The sequence below is a fragment of the Rattus norvegicus genome, chromosome 11 (genome assembly GCF_021556685.1).
Source record: "Rattus norvegicus strain SHRSP/BbbUtx chromosome 11, alternate assembly SHRSP_T2T, whole genome shotgun sequence".
In the NCBI taxonomy this organism is placed as follows: Eukaryota; Metazoa; Chordata; class Mammalia; order Rodentia; family Muridae; genus Rattus; species Rattus norvegicus.
In genome coordinates, this window is record NC_141544.1 from 99,408,415 (window position 1) to 99,433,081 (window position 24,667).

At 40.6% G+C, this 24,667-nt stretch overlaps 1 protein-coding gene across 2 annotated transcripts in view; it reads left to right on the forward strand.

The window, feature by feature from the left end:
* LOC148002717 (uncharacterized) overlaps nt 1-16,418 on the forward strand; it is a 61,448-nt gene extending 45,030 nt beyond the window's left edge. Inside the window, exons 5-6 of one of the 2 annotated variants that reach the window (XR_015633211.1) lie at nt 15,448-15,684; nt 15,987-16,418. The gene's annotated coding sequence lies outside the window, so the exon portion shown is untranslated. The remainder of the gene's footprint in view (nt 1-15,447; nt 15,685-15,986) is intronic. The other variant, XR_015633209.1, reaches the window with a different exon arrangement.
* The last annotated feature ends 8,249 nt before the right edge of the window (nt 16,419-24,667 follow it).

The window sequence follows — 24,667 nt, forward strand, 5'->3', positions numbered from 1 at the left end:
CTTAAAAAGAGAGCTAGGAAAATGGACCCTGTGTGCACAAGAGAAACATGTTATACTCTACATCATATTGAAAGTTAAGTGAAACACACCAAAGAGCCAAACTCAGGAACTAAAACTAAAACATACTTTGTTAGAAAAGATGAGGGAAACTTCATGGTTGGATTGGATGATAATTCCTTGATTTCACACCAAAATCACAGTCAACCAAGAGAAAATAATTCTATAATAACAAATGCTTAATTTTAAAACAGGCAAAAGATTTGAGATAATTACTTTATAGCCAATGTATGTGTGAAAAACACTCATTATTGGAACACATCAGAAGCTCTGTACTTGCTACATAAGTGTGAGAATTTTAGTTTGAGTTCCTTGCCCCAAACCTATCAAACCTGGCATCATATCTTATGAATCATAGTGCTTGTCTCCTATGATAGAGACTGGAGAATTCCCAGCCAGCTAGTCTGTACACAGCTCAGCAGCAAGTAACAAGAGATCTATTCCCATTCAAGGGAGATGGCAAAGACCTGATATTGTCCTCTGACTTCCACATGTGTGCCAGTATTCACACAAACTAGTTTGTACACATACACATACACATGCACATGCGCGCGCGCACACAAACACACACACACACACACACACACACACAAATCTTAAAATAAAATTAAAATAAGAAAAAAGAAAACCAGCCCAGAAATGATATGCATTAGTGGGGATATGGAAATGGAATGCTGGTGGTGGTTGGTGGGGAAGTATAATAATACAAATGCAGTGGAAAGAATATGGAAGTTACTCAAGAAAGTACACACAGAATAACCACATGAGCCATTATTCCTTTCTGTGACACAGATATTTGTACAAAATTTTCATATAATCATTACGATAGCAAATGATGGAAACAATGTAAGTGTCTAGATAGTGGGTGGATGAATAAACAAAATAGAATATTACTTTAGAATAGAATTAGGATAATTAGGAAATAGACTACGAAATAAATTCAGATACGTACAACACCGCGTGTGAACATGGAGCTGTAAGGCTGACAGAACACTCCAGATGCAAACATCCTAATGTTACATGATGCCACTTACGTGAAATATCTACAAAAGGAGAATTATAGGCAGAAGAAAGAGAATGGTGATTGCCTGGGACCAGAGGAAGAGGGAACTAAGGGCTTTGTGTTTAATGGGGAGAAGGTTTTAGTAGCTTTCAAGATAGTGAAATGATGGTTGGCTGTACAGTAATTCAAATGGATTGAATGCCACTGAAACATGTACTTAGTAATGGCTAAAATGATGTTTTATATTATATATATTTTATTACATTTTTTTAAACAATCATGCTGTCGCCATGTAGGATGTCATTGTGTATGGGGGTGGAATCTGTTAATGTAGCATTCAGGATGTGACCACTCTGGAAATCAGTTCAAGTATAACTGATGACACTCATGTTTAATGGGAGGCCATGGGAAATAATGGGAGCCACTGGCTCCTTCTGAGCAAAGCAGATTTTCTTAAAGAAGCGGGGAGGAGGAAGAGGAGGAGAAGGAGAAAGAGCTGCAGTTGCAAAACCTTGTCCCAAACACATGATTATTGTATTAAGTTCCCCTAACCATGAGCTCTGGTTACAGCGGCTCTTTGCCCATGTCTGGAACTCTATCTTGTGGTCAAAATGGAAAATTTTGTGAAATACGATGATATATATATATATATATAATATATATATATATATATATATATATATATATGAAAAGAGGCCAAGTTTTGAAAAATTACCTCAAAACACTTAAAAAATAGCTACCCTTGTCTGATACCCTCAGAAGCTGGACCTTAACCGCCCTATGGCTTTGACTCATGGCCCTGCTTTTCTGCGGGCTTCATTTTGGATCAAGAACTAACTGTAAGGTTGCAAAGTGGGTATGGCTTATAAATATCCAAATTACAGCATTAAGTCTGCATGAATGATTTTTTCCCCTTCGTAATAATAATGTCAGGACTGTTATTATACTTGGCTCTGTGGAGATTGGAAGTGTTTTTCGGAAGGGAAGCTCCAGATCCAGGCTCTTTCAAGAGCCCTATTCCTGTGTACTTGCTGGAAACCTTTTGAAAACCACATTCCTTTTTGCATGCCTTTCAGCAATTCGATCCCTCCCAGTCAGAATGTTTCCCAGACCACCTCATCAACCACACTTGAGAAGGAATGTGACCACTAGGGGCTAGTGCATTGAGGAATAGGTTCTGTTCCCATGCTGTGTTGGACAGGAAGGGAATGTCTTCATCTTGTTGTTGTTGTTGTTGTTGTTGTTGTTGTTGTTGTTGTTGTTGTTGCTGCTACTGCTGCTGCTGCTGCTGCTGCTGCTGCTGCTGGTGTGTGTGTTTCTCCTGAAAATATTTTGTTAACTCCTAGAATATGGCAAAGAATTCAAAGGGTCTAATGGATTCAATAATTCACAATCTCTAACCTAGAAGTAAGAACAAACTTGATGATAGGAATATCAAATTCTGTGTAGAGTTGCTGGAGTTGGTATAGGTTTCAGTTTGAGAATTTTCTGACAAATATCAGTGAAATCAATAGGTATCTTCATCAATAATTAGACAAAAGGAAATCAACTACAAGAACAGAATAGTTCTTCCTTACTTCAACATTTGTTGTTAAAAATAAGAGAAGAGGATCAATTTTTGAAAGCTTAGGAGGAATTTTAAATATTGAATGATTGAAATTGAATGATTTGTTTAAGAAAAATTCTATAAAGTAAACATTAACATGAAGAAATAATATCTAACAAAAGAACTGAATAGCTTGTTAGATTATTGTGTACCATCAAATACTCTCCTTTAATTTTTGTGGTGACAATAGTGGTCCTAGTGAACTGGGTACTAACTGGACACCAGCTTCAGTGGAGTGGCTCTTCCTTGCCCTCATTTCCATATCAGTGATGGGGAAATGAAAGGACCTTGACAGAATGAGGTGAAATGCTGGTAATGGCAACGTTTAAGAGGAAGTGACATTTGGTAGACAGATGGGATCATGTAGGCATTTAAACCAATAACTTATCACTCTATGCAAACTAATCAAATGCTTTCTTTTCTGAAATTGTAAAGTAAAATCATGTAAAAAAATTATCAGGGATTTCCAAAGAATTTGGTAGGAAATGTGGGCTTAATAGAAAATGAACCGAAGAAAGGCTTGGAGATCTGCGTGTAAAATTATAGAGTCTAGCTTTGCTAAAAATAAATAAATAAATAAATAATAAAAAATGAGCACCTAACAATATTTCACACCTTCCCTAAACATTATTATAAGATGGCCCTGGACCCTTAACAAATTTGCTGCTCAGGGTTATGTACATGCTCCATGGTATCTCTGTGCTTCCTTTACCCTTTCTCCTGACCACCTTTGTGACCACATTTTTCTGAACATATTTTACTGTAGGTCTGTGACTGACAAATTCTGTATCTGAAAGTCTTTCTCTTCCTTTAAAACAATAGTTAGTTAAGTGTAATCTTTTTTCAGCAATGATTTCCTCTCAACACTAAGAAATTATTTTATTGTCTCTGACCTCCTTCAGTTGAGGAATCCTGCTTTTAATCTGACCATGTTTTCTCTGTGGCTAATTTTATGACTTCCTCTCTCCCATTACTGTTTTGAGTGTTTCCTTGAACAGAATTATTTTTAAACTTTCTGGTCGAGATGGTGAGATTCTTTGAGTGTTTTCATTTGATTTGGAAGTTTCTTAGGGACTTCCTATTTAAAATACTATCTCACTCTGCTTTTGTCTTCTGCTTTTTAGTCTTCTTATATAGCTTATCAACCAAAGACATGACATGCAGCCAGATCATGTAGAAAACAAAACTTAGCATGACTTGAATAAATAAGAAAGATTATTTACTTATTTAGCTTTTTTTCATAGACTGATGGCCTCTCAGCTTTCTATTCTGCATATATCAGCTTCACCACTTGTACCCCATCCATTTTCTGTACAGAGGACTGGGAAGGAAAGAGGTAAAGTTCTGAAAACTATTTCTGTTCCTATTTTGTCAGACAGAACTATGTTATTTGGGCAATAATTTTACACTGGACAGTTAAAAAAATCCTTGCTGTTTTCTACTTGTAATAATGTTTTACCAAATAAATCAGTATTGTGTGAGTAATAAGATGTGAGGATTTGTGTTCTCTTGATAGATAGGTAGATGGAAAATAGCTAGACAGTAGGTAGGTAGATGGTAGATATGTAGATAATAGGTAGATAGGTGGTAAATAGGTAGATTGGGACATAAGTAGACTGGGAAATAGGTAGACTGGAAGTTAGGTAGACTAAGAAATAGGTAGATGGTAGATAGGTAGATAGTAGATGGTAGATGTTGTAAGTGGCTTTGCACAGCATCTTGTATTACTCAGTACAGCGTTTATGTCATTCCCCTTTAAGTCTGACTTCCTCAAATACACATTCCTTCTTCACTTATGCCTAATGTGAGATGTAAACCAGTAATACATTACTATTAAGTTTATTAATAACAATATTCTACTTATTAAAATAATTCATTCTGATAACTATTGTTTCTTCACTGATTTTTTTAAAAAACTTTTTCTAAGCTGTCCATTTTCCTTTCAAATGAGTTATCTTTCTTATAGGAATTCATTATCTTTTTAATAACCTAAGAATTTTATAACTTATGACATGCAATTTTTTATTATTTCAATTTTGGGGGATTTGCTGTTTCTGTTTACTCATCATTCATAATTAATAATTCTTTGTGCTTAGAAGTTTTGATTGTGAGATTCTCATCATTACAGTTTAAGTCTGACATGTTCTCTCCACTGCACAGGCTCATGTTTCACAATTGTTTCCCAGTTGACAACACGAGTTAGGAGACTGTGGAACTTTTTGATGTGGCCCATCTGGTAGAAGTCTGTCATTAGGGGTGGGCTACATCTGATTCCAGTTCCAATATTTCTGTTTCTTGTTCTATAGTCATGTAAGGAACTTTAGCCCTGTGCTCCTGGCAGCTTGTATTCTGCTGTGTCATGAACTTCAGACTCTAGAACTGTGAGCCAAGACAAATCTTTCATTTCATAAATTGCTTCTGTCAGGTATTTTGGGCAAAGTCAAGCTAAAATACACTCATAAAAGTTATAAAGTCCACTCATACTTTTCTCCTGCTGTCTTGTGTGACTTTGTTTAGATGGTACCCTAGGGCAATTTTGTACTTGCTTGTATAGACACTTTGGTCATGGCTATAATACAGAGATATTAGATCATACAGGACCCTTTTCGTCTATACTGTAAATGACAGAATTTTCTTCTTTGTATATTCCACTGTATATATGTACCACATGTTCTTTATCTCTTTATCTGTTGAATGGCATAGATTGTCTGAGGCTCTCACAGCATCCCAGGAGCCTTAAAACTCTTACTCCCACAAAGCACATACACTGTTAAACATGCTTATGTGTAGCCCTTATTTTCCTGCTTGAAAGCAAGCATATGGACTTACTATTTGATGACTATTAGTCATCAGTCAAGCCATGCCTGAAGCAGACATTCTCAGGTCTTTCAAAAAGGGACCTTCCAGAATTTCATGTGGCTAACCATCCTCCTCTAGAGCAGGAAAAATTCTTCATGAGCTTCTGGAATGGTTTGTCTGTTCTTTATCAGACCACCAGCTGCTGGCATACCTGTTTACAAGATCCCACAGCCATTCAGAGTGGCCTGATTCCAGAGAGCAATCCCAGTTGGAGCATGCAAGCTGCCCAGGGCCCCAAACAAAAAGAGGTATTTGTCAGCAAGTCACATCATTGAATCTGAGAGCCCAGGATGCTCTTGTGGCAGTAGTGGTGGCTTGACTCTGAGTTGTCTGATTAAGTAAGATTAAGGGAATATGCTAAACATGCAGGACAGTAAGTTCCCAAATCCCTTTTCCAGATATCAAATGCTTAGGCATGTTGAATATTTAAAGGATACTAGATCTCAAGAGTTTGAGAAAACATTTTTTCTTCTAAAGAAAAACAGCTATCAATCAATGTATTCCTTCTCTCTTCTCTTGCTCCTTCACCTGTTCTCATTCTTACCTCTCCTGACCACCTCACCTTCCTTCCTGAGGTCACCTATAGGCAAACAAATCTAAAACTATTTTTGGAAGAGAGCAGTGGGACTGATTTTCTGTGCTCTAGTTGGAAGACTGGCATTTGTGGAAAACATTTCTAAACTCTATTAATGGAGCATAGCAGAAGTCATTTTTGTTAAACAGCAACTGTTTAGATAGATTTTGTGATTTTTTTCTTTTCATTCCCTACTCCCTAGTAGGGTTGGTGAGCATCCCAATTGATTAAACAGTGAAAATAGTTCTTTTGAAACAGTCTTGCTATGTTAGCCAGGCTGGCCTTGAACCCATTCTTCAGCCTCCTAAGTAGCTGGGAAGAGGTATGTATCTCTGTGACCAGCTTTAATCATTTTTACAAAGTTTATGAACTCACAAAGGGACAAGTATCTCTTTTTTCAAGAACATGAGTATCTTGTCTTAGACCTTGCTCTGATTTTCAGTTTCAATCTGTTATTATGTGTTTAGTAGTGTGGAAACAGTTGATGGCCCTTATGGAAGGTATGCCTGTCACTTAGGTGTTCTACTGCTATGATAAAACACTTTACCAAAAGCAGTCTGGGGACGGAAAGGTTTATTTCAACTTACAAGCCTCAGATCACACTCAATCACTGATGGAAGTCAGGGCAGGAACTCAAGGTCGGGAACTGAAGTGAAGGCCATGGAGGAATGCTGTTTATTGGGTTGCTCTCCATGACTTGTTAAACATTCTTTTATAATACAACTCAGGCCTATTGTCTCAGGGTTTTACTGCTGTGAACAGACACCATGACCAAGGCAAGTCTTGTAAAAGATAGCATTTAATTGGGTCTGGTTTACCAATTCAGAGGTTCAGTCCAGCATCATCAAGGCAGGAACATGGAAGTTCAGGCAAGCATGTTGCAGGAAGAGCTCCATGAGAGCTCCATGAGAGTTCTACATCTTCGTCTGAAGGTTGCTAGCAGAACTTCCAGGTAGCTAGAATAAGTCTTAAACTCATGCCCACAGTGACACACCTCCAAATAGTGCCACTCCCTGGGTCAAACATATTCAAAATATATGATATCTACCTTCCCACGAGAGACTTCACTCTGCAGTGGGCTGAGCCCACCAATCTCAAACACTAATCAAAAAGAAATACCCTAGTAACTTGCCTACAATCAAACAGTCTGGAGGCATTTTCTCAGTCCAGAGTCCCAGGTGATTCTGACTTCTGTCATGTTGATATATAACTAGGCAACACAGTGAACCAGCAAGTTAAGCTTCATGGGAGAAGAGTATCACAATTTAAACAAAAGGCGTAGAGAGAGAAAGGAAAAGGCAATGGATAAGAGCAAGAAGCGGGAGGGACTGCAGGAGGAGGGAAACAAAAGAGGCATTCCTCTAGAGGATGCTTTATTACAAGGCAAGTGTCAAGAATGGAATGGCCTGAATTAATGTTGGCACTGAGTTCTCTTCATTCAATATTTATTTTGGTCATATACCAGCCTTCTGTGCAAGGAAGATTTGGGGAACATTAGTTTGGCTCTGGGGCCTAAGGTTCCAAGTCAGTGTCCATCACTGACTTGAAATATATTATTATGAAGGTGTTTGTTGATAGCTCAAGAAACAAATTCTTCCATGTTAAATACTTTCATATTGTGATCTTTGAAATTAATTATATTTTACTGTAATTTAAAGCCTCAAATGTAACATGAAAATACCCAGATCTCTCTCATGCAAGATTTGGGGTAAGTCTAGTGGTAGGCACCTGTCCAATTTGTGTAAGTCCTCAGTTCCTTCTTCAGTGTGGAAAAGATTGGCAAGAAACATTGTTAGCTTTTGTGTGTTCTCATTTATAGCCACACCTGCTTGGCATGGCTCTTTGACATATTCAAAAGTGCAATGTGTCAGCATGGCATGGAGGGATTAACAATGTCCTCAACATCAATATCCTCTGCAAATTCAGGTGCATAGCATATAGTTCAGGAATCTAGAATGTGGGGGTGGCTCCTAATGAGTCTGCTTCCAATATACCTGGTTACCAAGAACATGTCACCTTACCTCCTTCAGTTTTGACCAGTTTTGAGCCAACCTTTTTTCTCCTGTAAGAAGTTGTAATAAGGATAAGACAAGCAGAATAGATTTCAGTGTAATGACTGGGCTCAGCAAGGGCCTGATCCCAGTGTTAGAGTAGTACAGAGGGCCCATCAAGGGAAAGTTTTGCCAAAACAATAGAATCCCTCCCACCCCACCCCACCCCGCTCCTCCATCCCCAACCCCAGTGAAGACCTGCCACATTCTCCTTTTTAAGAGTGAATCCAGCTAGCCTAGCCAATTATGGCCATCCTTAGGAAGGCAGGCTCACCTTAAACTTTAAAGATAATTAGTTCTTCACTGAGACACTGTACTTTACCTCCTCCGAATTCTGTATTCCTACTAGCTGCCATGAAGTTCAGCTAGGTCAGCACACCTTATTTCTTCGCTCTGCCTTTTTCTTTCAGTTACTATCCAGAGTTTAGGTGTTCTTTCTCTGCTTCTTTGGGTTTCCTTACTTGATCTATAAAGTCCTGATCCATACCATGTGGCTAGCATCCTTGCTGTCTTAACTCAAATGGCTTTGCTTTCTGTCTTCCTCTTCCTCATCTTCCTCCTCTTGGCAGAACCTGCTTCTCCTGGGCTTTTTTCTTCTACATTCAAATAAAACTGTTTTTAACCTTCTGTTTGAGTTTATTTTTAATTTTTTTCACTAGTGAGACAAAGAATTCCAAGAGGAGACCCTGATTTCCTGGGTATCATTAGTGGGAGTGAAAGTCAGTGAGTTTGGGCAGGGCTGCCTGAGACACTGTGAATGAAGGATATTTTTCTTAATAATAAATTAATTTGTTTACATGACTATCAAGGTTTTCTCTCCCTCTTCTCTTTCTCCCTACTCCCATTCACTTTTTCTCCTTCTTGTCAGAAAAGGGGAGGCATCCCATGGATATCAAGCAGCTTTGGAATATCAAATTAAAGTAAGACAAGGCACATCTTTTCTTATTAAGGCTAGAAGAGGCAACCCAGTAGGCAGAAAGGGTGCCAAAGGCAGGCAATCAAGTCAGAGATGGCCACTGCTCCAGCTGTTATTAGTTCCACAGGAAGATAAAGCTGCACAGCTGTTACATATGTGCAAAGGCCCTAGCTCAGTCCCATGCATGCTCTATGCTGGTAGTTCAGTCTCTGTGGGCCTCTATGGGGGACAGGTTAGGTGATTTTTGTAGTGTTTAGGTTTTCTTGTGGTGATCTTGAGCTCTCTGGCTCCTACAATTCTTCCTCCCCTCTTTTGAAGGATTCCCCAACCTCTGCCTAATGTTTGGCTCTGGGTCTCTACATCTGTTTCCATCAGTTGCTTAGGGAAGCCTTTCTGGTGACAGGCTAAGTTTCTGTCTTCAAACATAGCAGAATATCATTAATGGTGTTAGAGGTGGGCTCCCTCTCATTGCATGGGTCTCAAGCTGGACCAGTCCTTGGTTAGCCATTTCCCTTGATTTCTGCTCCATTTTTACTCCTGCGCATCTTGTACATAGGAAAAATTGTAGGTTGAAAGTTTTGTTTTGGATGGATTTGGGACCTCAAATCCATCCATTTGAGGTCTTGCCTAATTATAGGGGATGGCAGTTGAGGCTCTATATCCCCCATTGCTATAACTTAGATAAGGTGACTCTCACAGATTCCTGGGGGTTTCCATTGACCTGGGTTTCTATTTTGTCCCCAGAGATGCTCTCAGATTCCAGTTGTCTCTCCGAGTTTTCTCTTTGTCCTCCTGACCTGGTCTTTCCTGTTCCCATCTGATTCCTATTCTTTAGAATTACCCTCCCCATACTCTACCCACAATATTTATTTTATTTCCACCTCTCAGTGAAATTCAAGTGCCTCCCTCCCTCTTGAACCCTCCTTGCTACTTACCTTCTTTTGTGTCTGTGGATTGTAGCATGGTTATCCTTTACTTTACTGCTAATATCTCCTTATAAGTGAGTACATACCATGTTTCTCTTTCTGGATTTGGGTTAATCAGAATGATCTTTTCTAATTCCATTCATTGGCCTGCAAATTTCATGTTGCCACTGTTTTTAATAGCTGGATAATATTCCATTGTGTAAATGTACCACATTTTCTTTATCCTTTCTTCTGTTGAGGAAAATCTAGATTATTTCCAGTTTCTTGTTATTACAAATAAAGCTGCTATGAACATAGTTAAGCACATGATCTTGTGTTATATAGTAGAGCATTCTTTGGATATATGCCTAGGAATGGTATAACTGAGTCTTGAAGTAGATCTATTTCTAATTTTCTGAGAAAACACCAAACTAATTTCCAAAGTGGTTGTACAAGATTGCACTCCCACAACAATGGAGGAGTGTTCCCATTGCTTCACAACAGATGGAGGTTTTAAATGGCTCCATTTACTTGAAGAAGTTTAGCATTTTTAATTCAAGGGATAGACAGACAAAGGTGGCCATCTTTGGTTTTCAGATCTATAAACTGGGATAACACTGGTTCTATAAGAATGCTCTGCATGTGAAGTTAGGTGTGGAAAGGCCTCAGCACCAAACAAGTGTTTGGCAAATGTTCACCACCCTTGCTTTGCTAAGTCCATGTGTGGGAGAACTAGGCTTCAGGAATCACTGCCCCACAGTGCTGAGAAGACAGGGTCAGCCAACCATTTGACCACTGTTCCTTCCATGTAGTTTTAATCTTGTTTATTCCCCCAAGACCAGTTCTTCAGATACATTTTCAAACCTTTGTGGAGAGACATTTATTTGCTGTTTCTTAGGAACAAGGCTGGTCTCAGCTGTAGCTGTAAAAATCATAACAATGCTGAATCACTCTCCTTCTGCAAAAAGTAAAAAGAGGATGCAGCATGCAAAAGTGTGGCAAGCTAGGTACAGTGAGTTTAGTGGTACTTGTTCTCAGAGATAGCAAAAGGAGGCCTCTTCCTAAGCTTCTAACTGGTGGCCTCTGTGAGGTATACAGGCATGGTCCCTTCATTGTTTTAAGAACATCTTTCCACCAGATGCACTGAATGAGTTTGATCCCTTTTAAGTATACGTGCAGTTTATGCAGAGCTGGCAGAGCACAGCTCTGTTGAAAGGATAAGGAGGCCATAGACTAGGCCATCTGGGGTAAAGATTGTAGCTAAGCTGCAAAGAGGGTTCATGGCAACTAAAGAGGTCACTCTGGATCAGCCTTCTCCTTAGTGGTACTGCCCTGATCAAAAGCATATCACGGTGACAGGGCAATCTTTCCTCAACTAGGAGGGAGACTTGGTGGCTCCATGTTTAATTTTGCTGCCAGTGAGTTCCATGTGGTCTTAGTACACAGTTGGTGTTTATGAAATGTGATCAAAAGGCTGGAGTATTCCATTGGAAGATGCTCTAAGTCAGCCTTAGAGACTATCATGCCTCAGCTCAAGTGGCACATGGTCCACGCTGGAACTCCCTTTCCAAGTCCTTTTTCACACCCATTTACCTCCACATACTCTGCTTTCATGTTGCTTCAATCATGCATTAGTTACTTTCTACTTCTCAGTAGAACATAAGCCCTGGACTGTAATGGAAGAGACAGTTTTTGTCTTAGGACAATACATGGTTCAAATAGTCATTCAAAAATATCTCATGAACTCAGTTGAATGGTTTATGATGATTCTGAGATAAATAAATGTGAAATCCAGCAGTACTTTTATTATTTAGAAGTCAGAATTTTTGTTAACTTGAAATTCTGGAGTTTCTGAAACTAGAAATATAAAAGTGTTTAATGTTAAGATTCAGGAAGGAATTCCCTCACAAGAAACAAGAACTGTACTTGCCTCAGCCTTGAAAGTGATGTCCCTGATTTCCGTATTATATAAGGCATGGGGAATGAAATGTGCATGGGTCACCACAAAGCCTTGGCCTGGCCAAAAGGCCACCCTTGTTGGTTGGTAATCCTGAGGCTCGATCATAGACAAATACCCACTTCCGTGGATAAGGTAGGAAGGCCTTAGCTCTATATTATGACGTTGTAATTATACACAGTTGAAAGAGTCAGTGTATTTTCCTGGGGTTCACATAACTGATTCCTCACTGTCTAGTAGATGTTCACTAATGCTAAAGAGAAAAAGAAAAAAAAACCTGTGAGGCTTTCAAAAACAATACCACACGAAGATAATGCTTTTTATGTACATGTGTCCATAACATGCATGGGTTTACTTCATTGTTTAGAGAGATTCCATAAATTATTGTCTCTTGACAAGCATCTTGGAAGTCTGGCTATCTGATCAGAAGAAACTGAGTCTACCAAGAAGACTGTATGTGGATAGCTACAGCTGCTCTTATTTTTAAACTACATTTGTGTGTGAATACAGAGAGAAATACTATGGGAAGAGCAGGATGTTATAGACCTGTGCTGGTTGTATTAGTTAATGGTTCAGCAGATTTCACAAGATTCCTCTTCAGGTGTTGGAAGCATCAACAACAGATGTGGCTGTGCTCTAGGCTCAGTGATGGTGCACAGTGAAAACCCTACCAGCATACTTGTGATGCCAGAGACAAACCATATACAATCCAGACTGGGAAGATGATGGAAGTCCTAATTGTGTTACCTTAGGCAGTTGCCTTACCTTAGTGTGTGAAGGGCTTGTTTCTGCATTGTGAACCCAGAAAAGCAGCAAATTCTATGACAACTTCAACGTGCAACCATACAATCAAGTAAGATATTTGATGAGAAAAAATTTTGAAACTCTGTGTGCTGCCCTTTGAGAAGTCTTTCTACTCAGTACTCTGGAGTCTCATTCTATATACTGTTTTTGCCTCTAATTTAGTTAACAGCAGATCTATGGATTACCCTGTCTTACCAATTAAAGTCACCGCCAAGGTCATAGTCAGAAGGTGAATTTGGAACTTTTCTTTCAGCTCTTATATGAGCTTATATACTCTAATGCCTTATTTTGACCATAAATTGAAAGTGAAGAAGGCACTCTTCTTGAGCACGGTAACCTTGAGCATGCAAAGTGGGGCTCTTCAAACATACTGCAGAGTTAGCATTCACGAAAGACTGTTCTTCCAGGGTTGTGGTAGACCACAGTAGGGTCTTTACCACAAAATCTCAGTTATAATGATCTCTTCTTACAGGATCTCAGCTCTGCCATACTCCTAAATGCCAGGTCCGCTAGGGAACTGCAAAGTGTCTACAAAGTCTTCCACAAAAGGTGGGAGCATCTGCTCTCCTTTCAGCTTCCTTTAGCTTTGTTCACAAAGAACCAGAAAAGGAAGCTAAGTGATTGGCTTATAGGATAGCCCCCAGCCACTAAACGCTTAAAATGTCTTCAAAAGACAATACAGACATCACATCATTTGTTCCAGCCAAGAACCATACATAGTTAGGCACATAATTGTTAAAAACATGGCAACCTTAGCTAGTTCCATTTGTGTTTCCTTCGTTATAAACACTCTGAGACTTGATTTCCTTGTTTGCAGTACAATGATTATCAAAGGCTGTTGCGATAGACTAGGCTGGCATGTGAAAACCACCTAGATACCGCTTGGTACATGTAAAGCATTCTCCCCTGCTCACACCCTTTACATATTACAGCAGCAGCTCTAGTGAAGACACTGAAGTGCAGAAGTGGAAGAAAACAGGCTCACCAGTGCAGCTGGTCCACAGTCTCAACATGATACCTGCTCCTAAGTTACGTAAAATCAGCAGCAGGGCATGGAACTGCAGGAAGTTTGCTAGTCTAGGAAAGACCTTTGTCCCTAGCCTCACCTTCAGAAATGCCCACAGGACTGTTCCAGCCCAAGCCAGTAAGAGGCTTGTGCAGTATAAGCAGGGCCCTTGTATGACTGTGTCCATAGCTGTCATTTATCTTGACCTCAGTATTGAGAGCTCTGCATCTTGTCCAATAAAATCCAAAGCGGATCACAAATGAACAGTACCACTGATAATGGGCAAGGTGCTCTCCTTTTCTGCTGTAGGAAAGTCACCAGATAAAATTGGAGTTTTGGTTTGTTTGTTTTATTTTGTTTGTTTTATTTTTAATAATATGCCTGTAATTTTTGTTAACTGCTTTGCAGAAGTTAACTGTGGTCTGAGGATGTCATTGAATTTTATTTCATTGTATTTTTGCAGGCTCTTGCATTGATTTCTAGCTTTGGCTGCAAGACGTGATTGCTAGGTTTGCCTGCCAGAAAGCTGTGGGTTCCACAGTGACTCTTTCTGTGGTATGAAGTCAGAGAAGTCTGTGGGACAATTGCACTGAGAAGCTATTCACAAGCAAGTCAAAAAAAGGAGGTTTCCAGGCTTGGCACTATTGATGTTCAAAGCCAGATCATTCTGTGCTGGGGGTGACAGCACTGCCCTGTGTTGGGGGAAACAGCCTGATCTCTACACTATCTGCAAATAGCACACACCCCTTAGATAACCACACATTTATCGAGAGTTTTGCTGATGTTCCTGGAGTGGGCTATAATCCAGAACTAAGAACCACTATGTTATACATTTGGGTCCTTATCTTCTGCAGATTGATCAGCCTCTTGACTGATTTTGGGACCCTAAGTTGGTAGAGTAAGAGCAAGAAAGGGTTCATGATGGAGTCCTTTGCATTGATAACACAGACTAAATAAATTGACTGCACACTGTGGCATAGCTATCCTAAAGAACCAAAACCAAAGTAACAGCAACAAAAAACCAAGCCAAACCAAATGAACACCAATCAGAATAACTCATTGCAGCTATTTTGGGAAGAATCCTGAACATTCAAGGGTATATTGTACTTTGTGTCTCACTGCTTTAAAAAGTCCACTTTCAGGTAATACCCATCATATCCCCAGTACACCCCCCAAACCAGCACTACCATATACCATCTTCCTTGACTGCAGAAATACATGTCAAAAAGAAGGCAGGGACTCAGAATAGATAGAGTACTTAATGGTCCCATCAGGACTGTGTGGTTCACACTTTTTCCCCCAGGCTTTTTGCAAGCCCACAGTGTTCAAAGTCCTCCTTTTCCTAAAAGAGCTGAAGTGAGGTCAAAGGTATAAGACCAGTATGCTGACCCTCCAGTAATCAATGTTGTCTGGCAGTGTTCTGGTGACTGCTTCTGTCACGGTCACTGTGACTGCACACACCCATGCTGTGTGACTTTCTAAGAAGGTATATATTCCTGTATATGTAAGAGTATTTGTTTGTGTTTCTATACCTGTGTCTGGATCTAGAACTCTATGGTTCTATGTATATCTGTGTATCTATCTGTATAAGTGTTTGTCCACATATATCTGCATATTAGTGTGTGCTCCTGTGTATGTCTCAGTACATTTGTGTAGCTGAGTCTGGAGTATGATTGTTCTGGGAAAGCCTTGAAATCTCTTTCTTTCAGGCACAGGAAGAGGCAGCTTGGAACTATCTGCAGAGGAACTAGGAGTTGCAGAGATGAAGAAAACATGATTTTATGCAGCAGGTTTCAGATGGGTTTTGTTTTGAATTTTCAAACATGGACGAATTAGTAGCTTGTGATGTCATGCTGATTAAAACAAAAACATCTGCATAGGATGCTTCCCCAGAGTTTCACATGGAATCATAACTCACTCCTACCAGTCCCCACTCCCAGTGCTTTGTGAGTCAAAACTTCAGTGCTACACCTTACTTGGACTGTCTACCATTACAGAGTTTTAGTCATGAAGCCTCAGATGTTATTTGTGTTATTAATTCTCTCAGATCTAAGTATGCAGACATTAGCATTGTTAAGGACCAGAATGGGTTGGAGGGTAGGAGAAGCAGAAATTTGTTACTGGCCCAACTATTGACTAATTGAATAGAGAGGCATCTCTATTAAAAGTGATGCTTTCCATTGGAGGCCTCCCTATTTGATGTGATACTAACCTCCTTCTTTTTTTTCTTTTTTTTTCTTTTTTTCAGATCTGGGGACCGAACCCAGGGCCTTGCGCTTGCTAGGCAAGCGCTCTACCACTGAGCTAAATCCCCAACCCCACTAACCTCCTTCTTGATAGACTAAGAACTTTTCTCCTTTGTCCCTGGTGGATGGAGCGGGTTTTGTCACAAGGAAGAACTACAAGTGACAAAGTGGAAATGTAGCTTAAGACAAGGAAGAAGAAAGTTAGCTCTCAGATTGAGGGTTTTTTTTTTGTGTCTGCTGAGAAAGCCAGGCCACAACAGCCCTACTGTTTTATACTGCTTTCTGAGGACAGGACCATATTGATTTATCTGTGATGGGTTTGACCTGGAATTATATGAGTCCCTGCAGTGGACTTTTTTTTTCTAGCCAAAGAAGCACTCACCTAGTCTCAGTGTAATTCTTGAATTAATAAATGTGTTTTAATTCAAGTGATCAGAAACAGGGAATGGACTTTGTGGTTAAATTCATAAATGAATGGATACATGTAGATAAGCTTCTAAAACGCGAACCTTTGGAGCACACATTCAGCCAGCACTAAGACATGGAGAGAGGATTTGATTGCTGACTAGACTTTAGAGTTGAGAAAAGGGAAGAACATGAGGGTTACTCCCAGGTTTTGATTTGAGTGGAAATAGATAAATATACTATTACTGCAATTAATAAGGATTATAAAAGGAGGCAGAGACTGGGGGGAGTTATATTTTAGGACTATTGAGTTGGTTGTCTAAACACTTTGTATGTTTGTAAGCTGGTGGAGAGATGTAGAAGACCTGAAGATACCAATAATTGGTAATTTGGAGTATGGTCAGATCTTACTGGGAATGTAGGTTCCTGTAAAAATTGGTCTTACACAGTGAATTGTATAATTGATTTGGGGTTTAAGGTTTGATTAGGTTTTACTACTAGAGAGTAAAGAATAGTCTAAGCTTCTACAAGTCACCATCTGTGGAAGGAGTAGATCTCCAGGATGGTACTGTAATACCCACAATAGGCAGGGGACAAGGAGGACAAAGCCTCCTCCACTTCAGAGGATGGCAGTCATAATAGATGAGGAACATGGAAATTTCAATGTCCATGAGCACAAGCTTTTCTACAAAGTAAATGTAAAGAATAGCCAGGTTCTGAGCAATGAAATTACTCTTCCATGGAAGCTATGTGGTAGACATGGAGAGTCTGTGACAAGTAGTCATGTGTAGCCAGCTGTGAACTGCCTTCTTCACCAATGTATCCACAGAACTAGAGATAGGATCTGATCCCTAGACATCTGTTATGGGCGCTGTCTACCATAGGGCTGATGAGGCATGACAATCAGTTAAAAAGAAATTCTGCATGTACTCATTGGTCTGTGAAACAGGACAGCAATGTGGTTTTGGTAGGGACAGGAGGCCAAGCAGGTCAATTTTGGGAAGAATAAAGATACATTTCTTTGCCAAAACAATGAATTGTTTGAGATAGAGCCTGGGCCCTGGCAGTCCTGGGATTCCAGTTGAAGAGTCTAGCAATACTGAAAAGCTGAGAAAGGAGGTTTCTTCATTGTTGCCACATAGAGAAGAATATCTATTGAGTAACAAGGTGAGAAGAGAAGCCTTCCCACTTACAGTCTGTCTTTGGGTTAATAACATGAAGATTTATTTCAGTAGAAGATAAGAAGCATGCATAACTAAGCAGTTACCATAGAGGTGCGGTTCCCTCTTCACTGATCCATCACCATCTTGTCTTGAGTATGTCCTACAAGGTAGTCTGACAAGTTCTTAGAATTCTGTGAGATCTCTTCCTGAGAGACAAGTTCCTCCTCTGGCTGGCACCAGGCTCACCTTTTCCTTCAAGCATGAGACTCTTAGTGGAAAATGTCATCTCTGTTGGGACCAATTTTTAATAACTCTGGGAGAAGAGAGGCACCAGTGTCTCTCTTCAGAATATCCTTGTTCCTATCAGGAGGCTAGAAAATGGACAGTGTAGAATTCATCCATAAATGGTAATTGCAGTTGTAAGTGTGCTGATTATGTCTGTTAAAACTTCAGGTCCTGTGTCATTAGTAGAATTATTAGTAGAGAGACTATTGGCAAGACATGGTTTATAGAGACCAGCAAAGTCAATGCCTCAGACAATAGTTCAACTAGGATCAGGTAAACAGAAGTGAGTTGGTCCGGAAGGGAACTAAAGTCAGAGATGCAGAATGAACTCTGTACAGAGGAAAATTCACTGGGTAATGCCATCAACTACAACAGGCTTGCCAGCAGCAACTGGATATAATTTTTTGAGTGTTCAGGAGACGCATGACTAATGGTGGTGGGCACTGTCATTAGTCAGATGTATCTAGGCTACAGCCAATGTGAATGGGTAGATTAAGGACCCCAGTCACAGGGATTTTCCAGTTTGTCTCTGATTGTAGCCTTCCCATCAGACTACTTAAGAAGCTAAAAGTCAATGCCAGATAAAGAATTTTCTCTGTGATCATGTCTATCTCCAAGGAACTCAGATATAAACAATTCCTGAAGTTGTGAATCTCAGAGATGATTGCTGGAACACTTTGCTTACAAGTGCTCGCCTGTGAGATTGCTTGTGCTCAAGAAAGAGGACACACTTATGCTGCTTCTGTAAGAACACTTTATTGCTTCTCTCATCATTTTTGAAGCAGATCTTAGTAAGATCTGTACTGCTAAGTCTGGGCTGTGTGTGTCTTTGCTGACTTACAGCCAGACACCAAGAAGTACCCTAGCTAACTAGCAAACTTGTACTCTTTCCAGAAACCGAATCTGAGACACATGTGGCAGTCCTCCTGACTCAGAGTTGGGGACTGAGATCACTCAGGGCTGAAGAGGCCTGCCTGGCTCCAAGTCTGCTTGTTGTCCTCCTGTTGCTGAAATAAATAGATTTGTAGCAAGCATCTTTTGCTTCTATTCCTGGGGCATCAGACCCAGTTTCTTATCTACCTGTTCCCACCACACCAGGAAGGTTCAGCTACTATTCCTGTTCCTCCTTGAAAGAAAGAGCATAAGCCTGTTTTTGATGAACTTTATAGTTGCCATATACCATATTTTTATGAGTATTGAGATGGCTCAGCATAGACAAGAATGGGAAGGCTCAACCAGATCTGTGATGCTGTATGTTCTTAGATTTTTGAGTCAGACTAAAAAGCTGACAGACAGGGAAGAAAGAAAGAAAGGGAGAAAGAAAGAAAGAAAGAAAGAAAGAAAGAAAGAAAGAAAGAAAGAAAGAAAGAAAGAGAGAAAGAGAGAAAGAAAGAAAGAAAGAGAGAAAGAAAGAAAGAGAGAGAGAGAGAGAGAGAGAGAGAGAGAGAAAAGAAAGAAAGGAAGGAAGAGAGAAAAAGAAAGAGGCCATCAAAAGCAAAACAAAATAAAACAACATTAGCAAAAATCTATCATGAAACATCAAAATTACTGTAAAAGTAAAAACAGTTCTAGTAAGCATGGCACAGACTGGTTGGTAGAAGTTTAGGGTTGTAAAAAAGTGGTTCCTGTCTTATTTTTATTACTACTCGGCTAGTAACACCTGTATAAGCGGCAGGAGATCAGAAATAAATGTCTGACTTGGATTTTGCACAATTGGGTTCTGCTCCAAAACTCACTGCCTGTCCGCTGACCCAGCTCAAGTTTTACAGGACAGCAAATAGGTATAGTTTGGGAAATCTCAGCCCCCCCTCCCCGAAGGTCCGCACCCTGGAACTGGCTGGTTTGCAGGTCGCTGCTGATTAGAAAGCCACCAGCTGTTCTTCTTCCCGATTCAATTCGGAGAACGCCACAAAAACTTCATCTAGTTTCTTCTCTTTTCTTCCCCCCGGGGCGATTTCTTCTTTTGATTCCTTCTCCTCCCTCCCCCTTCTCTTTCTCTTGTTTTTACAGTCTCCCGGTAATAACTAATTGGCTGTGTTTCCCAACTTTTTAATGTTTCTCTTGCTCTTGTTACAAGCGGTACTAACCCCGTGATATCCACAGGGACCTATAGACAGCCAACATTTCCAAATGATATACAGAGTTCTCCTTTCTTTCAAAGTGTAAAACATTTACAAGGAAATGTACAAATGTATTAGGCACATTTCCCGGGTCGGTCATTAGTGTGCTTCTGCGCCGGGGTGCACTGCCCTCCCCCCGCGCCCCTGACTCCCCTTTTCCCCCCGCCACGGTCCTTTCTGGATCGCGCGTTTCCGCGTGCCAGCGGGGCGGCCCGCGAGACCGCAATTGCTCTGGCCGGGATTGACGAGCCTCGGATGCCCATTTACTGCGCGAGGCAGCCACTCTGGAGCCGCAGCACATCTGGATGGAGTCAGCCGCCTAGCTCCAGGGGCCAGCGCAGCGCGGCGGCAAGCGCGAGGGAGGCCGGCGCCCGGGCCGCCTCCGCGCTGCCCTAGTGCGCTGGGGCTGGATTTCCTGATGTAAACAGAGTGACCCTGCAGGAACAGAGCAGCTCTGCTCTCAGTGTCACTGAGCGTGCTTTATCTGCTCAGGGTCAGCACTGAGTGACTTAGGAAAACAGAAGCTTTGCTTTGAATTTAAACAGCTCCAAAGTCACCGCTGGTCTCCGCTGGGCGGGGGAGGGGAGGCTTGGCAACCTAGCTCCTGCCTTTGTGTTTACTTGTTCCAGTTTCTGGTAATTTGGGAGCTAATTTCATTATCTACAGCAGAATTAGAAACAAGATGCTTTTTTTCTGTTCATGACACTAAGGGCATGTGTGAATCTCTGTGCAGAAGGTTGGATGTGCCTACTCAGCTGAGGTCCCCATGCTCTGTGCCCTGGCCTGCTGCTGCCTCCTGGGACAGTGGGCTCCTTAGGGCGTGGTTGGCCTTGGTTTGGGGTCCACCCGAGTTTAGCCAAGCTGTGAGATCCAGTCTTGCGAATCTGAGCCCTTAAAGCCTTTCCCTACAGAACCTCATGAAAGTAGAAATCAACCAAGTATAAAACCGTGACAAAGTCATTTTGACATGGCTGGTGGAGAGGGAGAATTCAGAATGATGGCAGAGCCTGGACTGTCATCACGGATAATTAAAATGAAATTAGATAGATATGTTTCCAGTTCAACAACAAGCAATTTTAACAGCCACGTCTAGAAACTTCTACTAACAGAAACATACTGGGATACTGGCAAGGGTTCCCTAACTGTCAAGCAGGAACTACTTTTGCCCAAGTCTTTAAAGAAACTCTGGAGGAGGGGGCAGGGTAAGCACCTATGGGGGCTTAATTGGGTGGATAGAGGTGGGGTTTGAACTGGTTTGGAAGGCCCTGGGGGCTGGAAGAGGAACACTTCAGAGTTGCTGCTTCCTGTGACTTCTGTGACATGTGCCAGGGTGTTCTGAGTCCTGTTCTGGGTTTCAGGGACACTACATTAGAGCCATATTTGTGTTAACTAAAGGCCCAGTCACAGGACCCTTACAGTGGGCTGCTGCTACTCACCTATGAGAGGGTTCATAGAACGTGTATCTTTTTTCCCCCACAGGCTGTATTTTGATGAAATTAATACAAATTGGGTGAACAACGATGGAAAGAATCTGGGTTTGACTGGGCAAATTTGCTGTTAATTGATTTTGATGTGGAGACACAGGGCTCAAATCTGTGGCAATGAGGTTGGTTAGAGCAATGTCTCTTTCCTCAAACCAAATAGAGGACTGGCCTTACAGACTTTGACACGAGGAAAAGGAGGAATATCCAATGACCTAGGTTGGATTAGTTTACTGAGAAGGAACTCACTCAAGAGTTATTTCAAAACAGTTGTCCCAGCATGGTTGATGACCCAACATGGCAATGTGGCTGGCTATTTCTAGTCCTTTGTCTCTTTCCTGGAGACAAAGGAAATAGCAGTGAATTCAGCAAGTTGTAGGACAAACTGGAGAGCAAGAGCCTGTTTTAAGCAACAAAAGCAGAAAAGAGCAAGCAAGCAAGCATATCACTAAGTCAAATATGAGTGACTGTGGTCTAGGTAGTTACACTATAAAAGGATGTACAGAGATTGGAGTTTATCTCTGATGTTTTATAATCTCTCTGAATACATAGGGTATATATGTGTATTTAATATTTTCATCAGCATTTTGTAATTTTCAACATAAAGTTGTTGATTATGCTTTTCTAAACATGTGTTTAAATATTTTTATTACTTGTGTAATATGAATTTGATTTTTATTTCAGTCATTGAATGTTCATCTTTGGGGAGAATTTCAAGTGATTTTTGTAAACTGATCTTCTACCTGTGGTCTTATTGTATTTATTTTATTCCAGTTTTCTGTGTAGACTCCTTTGGATAATATTCACTTTATCTCCCTTTTGCAGTGGCTAGGATTTTTACTATTTGCTGAATAAGAATGGACAGAATTGGACTAGAGAGATGGCTCAGTGGTTATGAGCACTGACTGCAAGTGGGGCGGGGGCGGGGGGTGTTGAATTCCCAGTAGTTCGGACAATCCTGACAGCTCAGGAGAGACTGCCACTTCTGCCCACTTCTGTTCACATTCCTGGCCAACAAGGAAACTGAATAGTGGCCTCTGGACACAGGAATATAGGAGCAGTCAGCAGCAGGAATCTGTTGGGTTCTGCCTGGGCCTGGAACTGAACTGAACCAGTTCAACAGTTCCCTGTACCCAAATCCATGGGGGAGAGAGCTGGACCCTGAAAAGTATGGACAACTGTCTTTCTGCCCACATTCCTGACCAAATCGCCTACAGCCATCTGTGCCCTCTGGGCACAGGGACCTAGAAGCAGTCAGGGGCAGGACCCATCTGGTTTCTGCATGTGCCCAGATATGAAAGCCAGTCACCAGGACCACCTACACACCTCAGAGCACAACTCTTCTGCACCAAGCAACCTGACTGGAGGCTTCAGGTCACACAAACCCAGAAGCAGCTCTCTGTTCCCAGATATGGCTGAAAGAAAATGGGTCTACAGGAGTGCTGACACATAGGCCTAGAGGAGGGTCAAGCCACTGTCAGAGACAGCAAGACAAGCTAACACCAGATATAACCTGATGGCAAGAGGCAAGCACAGGAACCCGAACAATAGAAACTGAGACTACTTGGCATCATAGAGCCCAGTTCTCCCACCAAAACAAATACTGGATATCCAAACACACATCAAAAGCAAGATTTGGAATGAAAATCACATCTTATGATGATGATAGAGAACATTAAGAAAGACATAAATAACTCCCTTAAAGAAATACAAGATGACACAAATAAACAAGTAGAAGCCTTTAAAGAAGAAACAAAAAAAATCCCTTAAAGAATTACAGGAAAACAGACACAAACAGGTGAAGGAATTCAACAAAACCATCCAGGATCAGAAAATGGAAATAGAAACAATAAAGAAATCACAAAGGGAGACAAACCTGGAGATAGAAAACCTAGGAAAGAGATCAGGAGTCATAGATGCAAGCCTCTCCAACAGAATACAAGAGATAGAAGAGAGAATCTCAGGGGCAGAAGATACCATAAAAAACATTGACACAAGAGTCAAAGAAAATGTAAAACACAAAAAGCTCCTAGCCCAAAACATCCAGTAAGTCCAGGACACAGTGAGAAAATCAAACCCAAGTATAGAGAGTGAGGATTCCCAAATTAAACAGCCAGTAAATATCTTCAACAAAATTATAGAAGATGACTTCCCTAACCTTAAGAAAGCGATGCCCATAAACATGCAAGAAGCATACAGAACTCCAAATAGATTGGACCAGAAAAGAAATTTCTCCCATCACTAATAGTCAAGACACCAAGTGCATGAAGAAAAGAAAGGATATTAAAAGCAGTAAGGAAAAAAAGTCAAGTAAAAGTCAAGCAGACCTATCAGAATTACACCAGTCTTCTCAGCAGAGACTATGAAAGCCTGAAGATCCTAGGCAGATGTCATACAGACCCTAAGAGAATACGACTGTCCGCCCAGGCTACTATATTCAGCAAAACAGTCAACGTAGATGGAGAAACCAAGATATTGCATGACAAAACCAAATACACACAATATCTTTCCACAAATCCAGCCCTACAAAGGATAATAGATGGAAAACTCCAACAGAAGGAGGGAAACTACACCCTAGAAAAAGCAAGAAAGTAATCTCCTAACAACAAAACCAAAAGAAGAGAGACACACAAACACTATTCCACCTCTAATGACAAAAATAACGGGAAGCAACAATCACTATTTTTTAATATCGCTTAAAATCAATTTACTCAATTCCCCAATAAAAAGTCATAGCCTAACAGACTGGATATGTAAAGAGGACCCAGCATTTTGTGGCATATAGGAAACATACCTTAGGGACAAAGACAGACACTACCTCAGAGTAAAAGGCTGGGAAACAACTTTCCAAGCAAATGGTCTGAAGAAACAAGCTGGAGTAGCCATTCTAATATCGAATAAAATCGACTTTCAACAAAAAGTTATCAAAAAGATAAGGAGAGATACTTCATATCCATCAAAAAAAATCCTCTAAAATGAACTTTCAGTCCTAAGTATCCATGCTCTAAATGCAAGAGCACTTACATTCATAAGAGAAACCTTACTAAGAATACATTATCTCAGCAGCTCATGGTACCTTCTCTAAAACTGACCATATAATTGGTCACAACGCAGGCCTCAACAGATAAAAGAACAATAAAACAACTTCTGGGGGAAATCACCATACCTGACCTCAAGCAGTATTACAGAGCAATAGTGATTAAAAACTGTATGGTATTGGTACAGAGAT